At 42.2% G+C, this 13,495-nt stretch overlaps 1 protein-coding gene across 3 annotated transcripts in view; it reads right to left on the bottom strand.

Moving 5' to 3' along the window:
* The window catches only part of Snrk (SNF related kinase), a 61,368-nt gene that overhangs the window by 24,371 nt on the left and 23,502 nt on the right, over positions 1 to 13,495 (bottom strand). The gene's annotated exons all lie outside the window — the stretch shown is intronic.

Raw genomic sequence — 13,495 nt, 5'->3', positions numbered from 1 at the left:
TTAATTTAGCAGCATTGGTAATCAAATGTATTGTAGCAGCTGTAGCTCTTTCCTCGGCAATCAAACAATTTAAAGACAACAATATAGCATATAGTATCCTGACTCTGTATTTTTCATCTTTATGTGGCTTTTTATTATTCTATTTGTTTTACTTTTATTTTTTCCTTTTATGAGACAGGGCTCTGTGGAAATCTGCCTGCCTCTGCTTCTGGAGTGCTGGGATTAAAGGTGTGTGCCACCAACACCCAGCTACTCTTTTTCTTCTTCCTCTTTTTTGTTTTTTTAAACAGTTTATCCTGTTTCTTTTGCTCTCAGAAGCCTAAGTATATTTTTAAACACACTGTAAACCTTAGGGGTTTTTCTTCATCTGAATCTGTCTTTATTGTAAATCTTTACCTTTTTCTGGTCACGCAATCTTTTACCTGTTAAACAACACTGCTAAAAATTAAAGCAGCAGCTTTTTTAAGCCGCTGTCTTTCCAAGATGGCCAGCATACATTTACTGCCAGCAGTGAGAGCTGTGCTCACTTCCTTGGACTATGCTGCCATCAAGCAGCAGGCTGCCAGCTTGGAGATGTGGTCACTGCCAGCTGCTCATACACACACTCAATTGTTAGCAAGACCTCTAAAGAGGCTTGTGGATTTTGCCGGTTATGCTGAGTCAGGAAGCCCCTCTTAAAAGAACCTCTCGAGTCTTTGCTTGTCTCTAGCAAAACAGAGGCCACCCAAGAAAATGCTGCTACCAAGAAGTTGTACTTGTCTCTGTTCTTTTGCTTCTAAAATCACTTTGTAAGCTTCTGTGAAGTTTTTATGTGGAAGTTTGTAAAACCACATCCTGATACCATTTTGTAAGGATAAGTCTTTCCGCCAGCTGCCTGAGCCCCGCAGCCACATGGGCCCCCAAATAACATATAGAGACTAATATCAGGTACAATGTTGCTGGCCAATAACTTGGATTTCTTATATGCTAACTCAGTCTTAATTATCAACCATAACTACTAATCTTTATATTTTGTAAGACTTATGAAGGACGCCTGCGGAATGCGTCTGTCTTCCTGGGATCACATGGTAGCTCCACAGAGAAGAGGAGGAAGAGCATGACTTTCTGCTTGTCTCTGCTTAGATTCTGAGTCTGCCTGCTATGTCACTTACTGGATCATAAGACTTTACATTTCCCAGAATCCTCCTTGACTCCTAGTCCCACCTAACTTGCTGCCTCATTGGCCAAACAGTGCTTTGTTCAACAACCAATAACATAAACATACACAGAAGGACGTCCCCCATCAAATACCATCAGGAAACAACTTTCATAAATGAAGGTTAGCAATAGCAAAACAAAACAAAACAAAACAATCACAGCTAGGCCATTTCTTTCAGCATGGCTTCATGAGAGGAACACATCTGCCAAGGCGAGAGCATCTTAACCAACTTACCCAGCTTCATGAGCCCATCCTTTCTTCTGCCACCTCTCTGGTAACTTCTTGATGCTATCAGCCGCCTCTGGCTACAGAGCAGGACTGAGGGTGGGGTGAAATTCTCTACAGAAGGAAGCCTCAACATAGCCTGTATTCTTGGAGACTGTGAGTGTCCCCTTGTGATGGGGTAATCTGTAGGATCACCTCAAGGGACTCACACATCAATTTCTTCATAACAAGAGAAATACGAATTATTTTAATTTTAATGCAAGTAATTGCTTCAAAACTCAGATGATAAACCCAGCTATGTTCCACAAAAATATGTAGCTGTCATAAAACATTTTTTTAAAATCCAGGATTACTGGCCATCTGTGTGTATCTGTGTGTGTCTATGTGTGGTGTCTATGTCCGTATGTATGTGTGAGTGCGTGTAAGGTGTGACAGTGTATGAGAGTGTGTGTGTCTGTGTGTGTGTATGTATGTGTGAGTACGTGTAAGGTGTGACTGTGTATGAGAGTGTGTGTGTGTCTGTGTGTGTGTATGTATGTGTGAGTACTGTAAGGTGACAGTGTATGAGAGAGAGAGAGAGAGAGAGAGAGAGAGAGAGAGAGAGAGAGCGTGTGTGTGAATGTGTTTATGTGTGAGTGTGTTATTTCAACACGGCCATGTGGAAGGAACTGACCCCATCCTCATCAACCTGAGGATCAGGCAGTGCTGGTGGTGGTTCTGACGTCTTCAGGACGCATTTGCACATTCTTAGTGAAGGGAGCAAAGCCAGAGCAAACACAGGCACATTACCAGACAAAGTCCACCTCAATGCCCTGATTACCTCAGATTCTCTACCTAATCAGAACAACCCCTCAAAATATTTCTAACGACTATAGTGAAGAATCAGTTACAAACTCACACTTTTACAAAATTAGATCCTTTTTCATGACTACCTCCCTTTTACAAGCTCTAAGGGAAAATATCTAGGTACCACTCAATATTGTTTAATACTGATCTCAAATGTCTAAGCTGTCCATATCATCAAAGTAAAAAACATGGAGACAAAGGCGTGGGCAGTGTAATAAAACCAGCGTGACTCTGAACACAAACCAGAAATATTTCAAGCCAGTACAAATGTGGTCCAATTCCATTTGTCTGGTCAGTGCAACACAACTACAGTGTGCATAATTGGCACTGCAAACTTGAAATCAGTGCAAACTTGATACTTGGGTATAACAGCTGGTAAGGCTAGCTGGCCTCTGCTTCTGTTGGTTTGTATTCTGCATAAAGACTAAGGTGTAACTGAAGATGGGTGAAAAGCCAGTCAAGTATCAGCTGCAGAAAGAAATCCCTTTACGTAGAAATGCTTAGCTGAGACAAACAGGCTTCCTTCACAAGTGTCTCACAAAACGAAGCTTGAGGAAACTGGGGCAGCCTTTAAAAAGGATACAGCATTGCCCCAAAACTTTAAACTCACCAGAAAACAACTTCCTTGTTTGAAGAGAAAGAAAAATAGACTTTAAAATAACCATGTATTACAAGAGTCACACATCATTGTATTCACTCTTGAAATTCTCTTTGGGCCAATTCTCCACACCTGACACCTTAACTAGACATGTGACATACAGTACACATTGTTTTTCTGTATTCAAAAAGCATCAGGATGGCTTCTTAGACATGAAAGCAAATATATAACCTGGTTGACTCCTTCAGATTGTGTCTTCATATGAAAACTTTACCTAGAAAGTTCTCTCAAAAGTGACCACCTACTTCTTGGTTGTAAAGTGAGTATTTACTGTTCTCTGATTATGAAAGTAAAGAAATGTTTAATGCCAGTAAGACAGATCTAATGGAAGCCTGTTGGGAGCCCCCTAAGCTCACTGATGTCAAAGACAGTCCTGAATACTAGTCTATTAAAGATACGCTAGTGCTCATCATTTCCTCCAAGTTCTTTAAGGTATAGTTTGCACACATCCCAATTCCCCACTTTTCAAGTCCATGCATTCAGCAAGTCCTGACAAACTAGTTACATAGCTATACCACAGTCAGGTGTCGAGCAGCTTCACTGAACCACCCTGCACAGTTCCTTAGTGCTGCCCTGTGCCAACTCTGCTCCCAGGGCAACTTCACATCACGGGTCTATTTTGTGTCCTCTAAGCTTTGCCATAAAATGCAAGCATGTGGTTTCATTAGAGCATGAAACTCCTCATCAGGGAGCACTCACCCTGAGGCAATTATGAACAACACAGCTAAGGCATTAGCTCTGTGTACAGGCTTGGTGGGGAGGTGCTGGAGATTGAACCTAGGGCAAGTGTTCTACCACTGAGCCACACACCCAGCTGTTCACAGGCTATAATATTAACGTAAATGCTCACTTGCCTTGAGTAAAGGCCCAAGAGTGTGCTTACTGAGTGCTTGCTAGGTGAGCATAGACTATTAGTGTCAGAAACAGGCAAGCCATTTCCAAAGAGGCAACTTGATTCTATGGTTCCACCAGAAATGTGCCAGAGTTTGGGTTGTTCCATTCAAGTCAACTCAAGTTACGCCTGAGTGTCCCTGTCACTTCTTGCTATCATCAGTTTAAAAACTTGCAGCCATCCTACTAGGTGCGATTTTCAGCTTGCATTTCCTGAGTTGCCAAGGGGACAGGGTCAGAGTGCCTAAGTGTGTTCACTTGGCATCTCTTCTTTGATGAGCTGTCTATACAGGGTTTCTCTGTGTAGCCTTGGCTAACCTGGAACTCACTCTGTAGATCAGGCTGGCCTTGAACTCAGATCCACCTGCTTTGCCTCCCAAGTGCTGGGATTAAAGGTGGTGCCTTTGGCCCATTTTTAAGCTAGGCTGCCTTTTATCATTGAGCCATGGTTTTGCTCTTACAGAGTTTTGAGACAGAATATTGCCATATAGCCCAGGCTGGCCTCCAGCTCATGATCCTCCTGCTTCAGACACCATGCCCAACTACTACTGAGCAGAAAGTGTTTAATACACTCTGGAAACAAGTTCTTTATCAGTAAGGGATTTGTAAGTGTTTTCTCCCAGCTTATGACTCAATAACATTTAAGAAGCTGGAGGACAACATTTTGATGAAATCTGATTTATATTTCCCTTTTATAGATCATGGTGTTTGCTACTGTTGTTGTTGTGACATCTAAAACACTTTTAACTAAGGTAAGAGTACAAAGATTGCCATGGTTTCTTCTGAAAAGTTCTCTGGACTTACATTTGGCCCGTGAGGCAAACAGATTATACAAATGGTGCAATGTACTATATTTGCAACCATACTGAAAAATTGTCTTTTTTCCACTGAATCACGCTGGCACCCTTGTCCCTGAGAAGTAACTGACTGTGTGTGTGTGTGTGTGTGTGTGTGTGTGTGTGTGTGTGTGTGTGAGAGAGAGAGAGAGAGAGAGAGAGAGAGAGAGAGAGAGAGAGATTTATGGACTCCGTTCTTTCATTATGTTTACTCTTCACAATCTTGATTGCTATAGTGTCACACGACATCCTGAACACTACAATCACTTGTAAGATTAAACATTTCCTTCTACAGTGTCTACCTATACAAGTTGTTTGATAAGACCCTTTTTATCTGCTCAAAAGGGCCAAGCATAGATTAATGCTCAGCTTTCCCCCACAAATGTTCATGTACAGTTGAATTAGAATTCATTTGACAGACTGCATACCGAGGGGTATGCCATTCATTCTCCCCCAATAAAGCATCCCTCCAGTCAGCTGCTGCAGGATATTTGACCACGATGCATGAAAGGCACCTTCTGATTGGCTTAATTAAGAGCTGCATGGCCAATAGCTAGGCAGAAGAGGATAGGCAGGACTTGTGGGGAAGGAGAGAGGTGGAGAGAGGCGTGGGACAAGATGGGAGGGGGAACACGCAGTGGCAGACACAGATTGCTACAAACAGGTTAATTCCAGCTTTACAAGCTCCTAAGATAAAGGCCAAGCTTTCATAATTAATAGTAAGTCTCTGTGTCATTACTGGGGAGCTGACAGCCCCAAAGAAACCCAACTACATTTGGCATTACAACGTGTCAGGACCACACAGAAGGAGAAGTCACACCAGCCAGCACTGCAGTCCCCACCTGGGCCTCCACACAAGCACTCATGATAGTTGGCTGCTGTTCACAGGAACTTCAGAAAGAAGCTCAGCAAATTCCAAAAGTTGGGACCATTAGATGTGGGTACCACTGGTGCCTGTGAACCTGAAGGGGGCAGAGTGCCAGCACAGCAGGCAGCCCTGTCACCATCTAGCAGTTTAAAGCTTGGTTCATGCAGTCACAGAATGCTCCAGGCAGGCAATAAAGCCAGGTCCTGACTGAAAGAAAAAAGAAAAAAAAAAAAACAAAAAAAAAAACCAACAAAAAAAAAAAACAAAACTTCTGAACAGGTACAGTATGCTTAAAAATGTGCTTAGATGCTGAAGAAAGAAAATGGGTATAGGCAGTCAGAGAAAACTAGTTTAAAAATAATAAAATAAAGTATTTAAAGAAAGAGTAAAGTAGGATAAGAATAAGCCATGTAAGGATGGGAAATACACAGGGCTCTGGATCCTGTATGGTGTTTTATTGACTTTGATGTTTAAAATGCTAATGAACAAAAATCAGCAGTTGCTGAGAGATATTAGATTGTGTCGGGGAAACGACTAAATTAAATCAATCCATATTTTAAGAATGTCTTAACTTCAGAGTAGAAGTCAGAAAATGTGTTGCATTAGGGGAGAGGTTATGCCTTTGTTTTCACAGGAAACAAAGAGCTTTGGATTCCTTCAAAATTAATAAAGACCAGATTTTATCGGGAGAGACCTCCTGAAAATCTCGGCCACAGACATGAAGGAAGGAACCAAGAAAATCTACAAGACAGGTAATACATAAGTTGATCCCTTGATATGGGAACAGCTCTAAGATTGAATGAGACATGATAAATCTTGTTGGCTACAGAGTCCTCATGAGTTATTATTACATGCCATCCTTTCATATGGCATGGCTGGAGATTTATATTACAGTTTAGTTATATAGTTCCAAACAGACTAATAAAGTTGGCAGATGCCTTTTACCTGCTCAAACATAGAACAAAAAGTATCTTTAGCTGATTTGTACACACTGCACATTCCATACTTGTGTTAATGCAGATATGTTTTTGTGTGTTTTCAGAAAAAAGGACCAGACACCAATGAAGGAAAGTAGCCCAGATGATCCAGCCTCTCAGAGCACCTCTGTTGCAGTTTCCTCAGAAATCAGCATCCAGAACAACTTCAAAGCTGTTAGCTGAGATGGTCCAGCCTCACAGACTACTCCAGGTGAGACTTCAGATAAGCCCCACACCTTTCCATCACACAGAAACCAAACATGGAATAATACAGCTAGCATTCCCAGGACTTCATCACATCTCAATCTTCTCAGGGTCTCCTAAAGATGCCATCACCCCAGACAACAGGAAGTAATTTAAGAACACAACGCCCACACTCCCAAGAGGTGCAGTGCCTAGTTTTTGGTTGTTCAGTGGATGTTTGCCATTGTTTGGGGGTGGGGGAATGGTTGCAAGTTGCTTCTGGTCACAGTCAGGGAAAATACTATATTTGTGTTTCTACTCTTGTTTAAGGTATTATACCTATGCAGCTCACTGAAAAATGTAAAGTTCTAGTCCTTGAAAACTATTTAGGATAATAAGAAATACAGGTTATTGGTCATCTGTAACAATCAAACCTGTAGCCATGCTAGATAAGTTTTCAAGGTAAAACAGAGATATATATTTTAGATAGATGGTCTTCAAACACTTCAGAGACCTACAGCATATGACATTTAAGGAGTTTTAATAACAAGGTTTTTCATGACAGTGAGACATATATGCTCCTGGCAGCGCCAATTCACTTCAAAAGAGGATGATGGGCATCAGAGAACCTCCGTATGGAATTTGCTTTTAATGTGGCAAAGCTAGCCACTGGGCAAGAAACTGCTGACAGAATGCTGTCCAAACTGGACAAGGAGGACACAAAAGAAGACAACTGTCGAACTTCACCAAGACAAGGTAGAACAGTCCTTCAAAATTCCTGCTTCACAGAAAAGTCTGTAAGATATTTGTGGCCTGTAGGCTCAGGGTGGATGCCCCAGTGTTACAGAGGAACCTTGGGTGACTTTCCAGGAAGCCAGAGGGCTCTATTGTTTCTGTAGTTTTGGAAGTAGTTTACTCTGCACTTACTGTTAACTCAGTAAACGCAGAGGCTCACTTGAGTCTCTGATGGAGGTTAAAGACTAGATAATTATAGTTACACTTGTCTTTGTTACCAAATTCAGAAACAAAACTCACAAGAGATATAAAATATAAAAGGTTGAAAGGCATAAAAACTTATTTATCTAAGCGATGTTTTAAGGTCTAAAAAGGTATTTTTAGGAAGACAATACAAATTATGACAGAAAGTTGTTTAGGTATAAAAAGTTGGATTCATCAAGATAGAATAGATGATAGAGTATTTTCTCCACATTTGCCAAATATTAATGGACTGGGCACTGTAAATATAATTCTTACCTGACAGTGGGGCTCTGCCCTTCTTGGCTGGTCCCACTGTGCCAACTGAAAATTGATGAGGAATGTCCTGCCTGCATGCTGTGAATATGCTTTTGTTTTTTTGTTTTCTTTTTGTTTTTTTACTGGTTTAATAAAATGTTGAATGGCTAGTAGCCAGACAGGAAGTATAGGTGAGGCTACCAGACAAGGAGGTTGCTGGGAAGAGAAAGGCAGAGAGAGAGCTGCTGGGGAGATGCCATGTAGCTACCAGGAAGACAGGATGCTGGGCATTCTCCAGTAAGCCAAAACCACATGGAGATACACAGATTAATAGAAATGGGTTAATAATTAAGAGAGCTAGCCATAAGAAGCCTAAGCCATCAGCCAAATAGTTTACAATTAATATAAGCCTCTGTGTGTTTATTAGGATCCAAATGGCTGCTGGACCAGGTGGAACAAAAACTCTGTCTACAGAAAATACATTTGCATGGGCTGACTGCAGACAGAGACACATTCTCAGATGAAGCAGAAAGCAAGCCAACATGAGCCCAACAGTATGATCTCAATTCTTCCCTGTGACAACCAAGTGCAGTTAGCAAATGATCTTCTCTAATGGAAAGGCTCCTTTGTGAAGTGTCTGAAAAGCATAAAGTCACTAAGAGCTCAAAACCAAAAAGGTGACTTTTTGTTTGTAGGAACACAAGTGTGGAGCTGACTTACACTCAGTATGCTTTGCTTACATCAACTGATCCTGGTATTCTGCTGGACTCATTGTCTTGTAAGGCTCTGTTCCACAAAAATTACTGCTGAAAAGAAAAACAAGAATCCTACCCCAGCACACAGTGATGGATCATACCATCTGGGGCTTCCCTCTGTCTACGGAGCTCTCAGCCCACTGTGGGTCTTCTATGAACCTTGGCAAAGATTTCAAGATTCAGTGAAGAGTATATAAATTTAGTTAATAATACCAAATGACTTTAAATACATCAAATGTGCTGAGCATCTCCAAGTCTATTACACTATATGTCCATTGGTTCATGGCCTCTTCAGGACAGCCTTGTCTAGAAACTTCACTTCAAATTTTCCTCATCATCTCCTACCCAAATCATAGCTAGAGAATTTAAACTACAGTAAGAAAAGAGGTTAGAGGGGTGGGTGGGTAAAGAGATGGTTCCGTGGTTAAGAACACTGGTTTGCTTTCAGAGGATCTGGGTTCAATTCCCAGCACCCAAAGAGTAGTCCACAACCATCTGTAATTCTAATCCCAGGTTATCCAATGCCTTCTTCTGGTCGTCACAACACTGCACATGTGTGTACACACACACACAGGCAAACACCCAAACAATACCACCTTCTCTATTCAATGCCTCCACCAGCCCTCTGCTCTGCTCTTTTCACCAACAAAGGGGCATGCCCGTTGCCTTGGCTCCAGGCCTCTCCCTCTCAAGTCCCCACACACAGAACCACAAAGGCTGATATGCTACAGGTTTGCCTCTAGTTTCAGAGGCTAACATGATTCTAAGTTAAATTTTAGGGATATTAGTTTGGGCATTAATTTTATAAAATATAGACTGTATTTGCATGTATGTGTGCTTGCAGGTATAAACATACATGTGGAGGTCAGAGGACACCTTCAGTTTTTGCTCCTCAGGCACCACTTGCAGTTTTTATTCCTTTTGAGACAGGGCCCTCACTGACCTGGGACTCACCAAGTAGACTAGGCTGGTCTCAGAGATCTGCCTGTCCCCACCTCCTTAGCACACACACTAACACATCTTACTTTTTAATATGTGGGTTGTGGGGATGGAGCTTGGGTCCTCCAATCATTTTACTAACTGAAATTATCTTCCTAATCCTTGGCTATATTTAAGAAACAACAAAAACAAAGCTCACTAACAAAACCTGGGTAAATTAGTGTTTTAAAAGCCAAGGGAATGATATAGGTGTGTGCACTAACTGAAGACAGGAGTGAGAAAGGGAGAGCTAGTTAAGGCACACGCTTGGAATGGAAGCTGTGAAGAATCCCCACTTCTGCTGATCAGTCTGCATGGCTGACTCAACTCTCACCTGCTCTTGCTCTACCACAGTCAGCGTGGACAAGTGAGTAGCTGACTGCTCATGCACATAAGCAAGTCTGAAGCCAGCCTGGGCTATAAAACACTTCCTTTCAAAAAGCAGAAAGAGAGATTTGTTCTAACCACTCAACTCTTTGCTCTCCAAGCCAGTTTTTCTTTGTCAAAAGGCTTACATTTCACACATAAATATAGCTTAACGACAGAAAATACAGACCTACTCTTAAAATTGCACACTCAGAAAGCTGAGACAGGATGGTTTTGCACCAGGGGCTGGCCTGGACCACATACCAAACCCATCTCAACGAAAGCGGGGAGGGGTGTCAGTGTTCTGAGCACATGACCAGAATGAAGGTGAGTCCATTCTGCATCTATATGTATGTCTGAACTAAAATGAGTGCTGCATGTTCTGAAAATGCCTCTGAAGCTCTGGCTCCCCCATGTCCACACTGATATGGAAGAGAAAGATGGGGTGCAGAGGTTACGATCTTTAAATTTTGAACCCCACTTCCATCTTGTGAGTGCTGGGATTACAGAGTGCTCTGTCAGGACAACATCCAGTTTTACACAGCACTGGGGGTTGAACAGAGGGCCTTGTGCATGCTAGGCAAGTGCTCTACCAACTAAGCTACATGTTTTTAAAACACAAGACTAATCAACTATGAAATAAATACCCGAACTTTCATTTTTTAGTTTACATTTTTTAAAGGGGAAGAAAGATCCCAGCTTTAAAAGCTGACCTAGTGCGTCTATGTAAACAACCTTCTGAAAGTTAATAGAACTAAAACCAACATGTGGAAAACATGTGAGCAAAGGCCCCAGGTTCACCTTTTCTCTCTATTTTTCCATGGCAGCTAACACTGTACAGGGTTGTGAAGTAGAGAGCACCTCAGATACTCTTTCTCCCACAGCCAGAGAAAGCCAGGATATAAGGCTAAAAGTCCCCATGGGACAGCAGCCAGAGCTCAGAGCAAGGAATTCTGTGATTCTCCAAGAGGAAGCATTGAGGCAGTTATATCAGTGGTCTTGAAGGCTTTTGTGTCAGGAACTGCAGGAGGTAACAGAGCCCAGAGAACTGGACTTGCTGGGGTCTCCACCTACAGAGACGAAAGGGACTCACAGACATGGTGACATGTATGTGGGGGAACCCTAGACAAGAATGTTCTGTTCCTGGCAAAGGACAGGAGGTGAGAAAGACCAGAGAGACAGCCCAGGCCCAGAGTGTGATCAACAGCAGTGACTACAGCAGATCCAAACAGAACCATCTAACAAACAGAAGGAGAGAGAGAGTCAGGAAGGATAGGAAACCAACCACGAGAGTCGCGCTGACCACTCTATATAGTTCAGGATGGCCTGTGGTTCACAATGCAGCCTAGGCTAGCCTCCAATTCACAGCAGTCTGGTGTCAGCTTCCCTAGTCCTAGAGAGTCCAGGCATGAGCCATGACACCCAGGAGCAGTCTGGTTTTGTTTCTGACTAAAAGACAAAGGCTCTAAACAATGCCTAGGACTTAACAAATTTTACAAGTGGATTGTACTGTTTCCACATGACTGGTGGTTGCCGGAGACTACGGCCTCAACCCAGATCCAAGAGTCCCTTCCTGTGAATACTGCCTATAGCAACAGATTACACAGAGGCTGTCTCAAGAATAGGGTGGAGATAGGCTGCTCTCTGCCCCATTCCCCACGTGCAAGCTCGTGAACACATTCACACATGTGGGTGGACACACACACACGCACACACGCACGCACGCACGCACGCACGCACGCTCGCGCACAGATTCACATCACAGGCCATACTCCGTGCATACATAGACAGGTGATGTGGTGTTCCCCAGTGAGTAGACTTTGACCTAACTATATAGTAGATCAAAAGCAGAAGCATACATTGGCACAGCTCACACAGCTTGTTCAGAATTCAGTGTTTTCCCCATACTTGTGTGCAGTTTTACCACAGGCAGACACAGAAGTCCCTTTCTGCCTTGTGTTGCCAAACCACCCACCACCACCTTTAACCCCTTGCAATCACCAATATGTTCCTACAATTTTACTTCAAGAGAATTACATTATAAAGTATACATTCTTCTGATATGAGGTTGGGTTTTCTTGTTTATTTTGTTATGAGACAATTCACTCTGTAACAAAAGCTGGCTTAAATTCCTCATCATCCTGCCTCTCCATCCCTAGTGCTGGAATTAAAGCACACACCTCCTGGTCCTTAAAATGGACTCAAGATGCATCAATAGGGGGCATCTTTTATTGTTGCACAGACCGCATGGTGTGGGTGGTGTGGTTCTCCCACTGGTGGACTTGTTGGTTCATGTGACCATAGCTTTAGTTTATTTTTTGTCTTTCAAGACAGGGTTTCTCTGTATTGCTTTGGAGGCTGTCCTGGAACTCACTTTGTAGACCAGGCTGGCCTCAAACTCACAGAGATCCGCCTGTCTCTGCCTCCTGCGTGCTGGGATTAAAGGTGTGCACCACCAACACCCAACTGCCATGCTGTTTTCTAAATCTGGTTGTATTAGTAACTCCTCCATAATTCTGGTTACTACTTTTTTCCCCCCAAGTTTAGCTGTTCCAGACCCTCTGCCTTTCCCTACAGACTTTAGATATCTCTGTGTGTAAAGAGCTGTAGGGCATCTGTTAGGAGTTGTGCTAACTGGATCACTGTGGACAGGGCAAGCATCTACACTGCACTCTTCAGTCAGTGAGTGGGGCACACTCTCCATTCACTCAGATCTTTGGTTTTCCCATTAGCACTTTATCACTTTCAGTTAGACAGGTTGACACACTCAGACTTATGTATTTCATTACAAATACTGTTTTAAATTTTGGCCTCCATGTGTTGTTCTAAGGAACTATGGATTTCTATGATTTTAAGTCCTGTGAGATGAATTCATTTATTAGTTATTATTAAGTTTTCTGTAGACTTCTTGAACTTTTCTAGGTAGTTAACCATGTCAATTATAAGTAGAGGCAGTTTTCTCTCTTCCTTCGCACTATGCTTTGGGATACTGTTAGGAATAGCAGACATCCTTGCCTTGTTTCTGAAGACAGAAGCAAAGCACTGAACCTTCACATACACGGGTCTCTGGCTGAGGCTGCTCCTGGCTATCTCCCAGATTATGGAGAGTATATAAAGCCAGTACTGAGACGCATGACAGAGCACAGATTTGGGAAGAATTGTACCTTTCATATATTAATATGCATGAGTACACACACTCATGGAGGGTGATCACCATTAAATGCAAGGATGAGAATATAAGAAATACTGGAGCATATTCATACACAGGTATTTTCCCCCAAAAGAGCTACATGATTAATATGAAACTAACTTTTATATTATATTAATGTGAAGCCATATTTAAAGTAACTTAGATTTCATTCTATTTACTCCATAGCTGGTCATAATAAATTAATGCTGAGACTACTTATTTCATCTTTGAGATATTTGTCTATAAACTAGGAAAACATCTAACAGGGGTTTTGTTGTGAGACATTAAGAT

The sequence above is a fragment of the Cricetulus griseus genome, chromosome 4, assembly GCF_003668045.3.
Source record: "Cricetulus griseus strain 17A/GY chromosome 4, alternate assembly CriGri-PICRH-1.0, whole genome shotgun sequence".
NCBI lineage: Eukaryota > Metazoa > Chordata > Mammalia > Rodentia > Cricetidae > Cricetulus > Cricetulus griseus.
Note: the sequence above shows the minus strand (reverse complement) of the source record. Positions and strands in the feature narration are given on the sequence as shown.